General features: G+C 32.7%; 1 non-coding gene across 1 annotated transcript; it reads left to right on the top strand.

The window, feature by feature from the left end:
• The first annotated feature begins 281 nt into the window (after positions 1-281).
• Positions 282-408, top strand: LOC114581212. Its single transcript, XR_003703086.1, has one exon. It is a non-coding gene; the product is annotated as a U11 spliceosomal RNA (small nuclear RNA).
• Positions 409-660: the final 252 nt, after the last annotated feature.

The raw sequence follows: 660 nt of genomic DNA, 5'->3' as shown, positions 1-660 counted from the left end.
ACTTACTTCATTTAATAGATAATGCAGCATTTGAATCATCATTAAACTTACTTCATTTAATATAATATGAAACATTTGAATGATGATGTCACATGTCTTGATGTTTGGTTATAACTCCACTTCCACTTATGCCTTCCAGGACTAACCCACCTACTTATGACAAAAGATGGAGACCTAGCTAAATTACTCTTATAACTCCACTTACACTTATAACTCCCTTGGAACTCACACACTTGCATAAAGCAGATGAAGCAAAAAATAACCTCTTACATATGCATATAAAAAAGGGTCGGTTGGCTATGTATGCCACGCACATCTTTTAATTGATGGGCGCTGTATGGTTATCAAGACATATGGCCGACATAATTTATGGATCTTATAGGGTTGGTTTGCTCGGCTAACCCTTGAAAAAAAAAAAAACCTCTTACATATGCATATGATAGGCGAGGCTAAAAATATATAAAAGCATAATATAATAAAATTTAGGCCCATATAATAAATCTTGTAGTTGAAAGTTCAATGGAGGGTGTTAAGCCTCGTTGAACTATCATTATGCACACCAAGTGAAGGGTGAATTGGTTATTTAAATTTTCCTTATCACAAAGAAAATTCTTTTTGAAATTTTCAATAACTTAAACTAAATAATTTGATTACCCAATG

Source organism: Dendrobium catenatum, unplaced genomic scaffold (assembly GCF_001605985.2).
Source record: "Dendrobium catenatum unplaced genomic scaffold, ASM160598v2 fragScaff_scaffold_145, whole genome shotgun sequence".
Taxonomy (NCBI): Eukaryota; Viridiplantae; Streptophyta; class Magnoliopsida; order Asparagales; family Orchidaceae; genus Dendrobium; species Dendrobium catenatum.
Note: the sequence above shows the minus strand (reverse complement) of the source record. Positions and strands in the feature narration are given on the sequence as shown.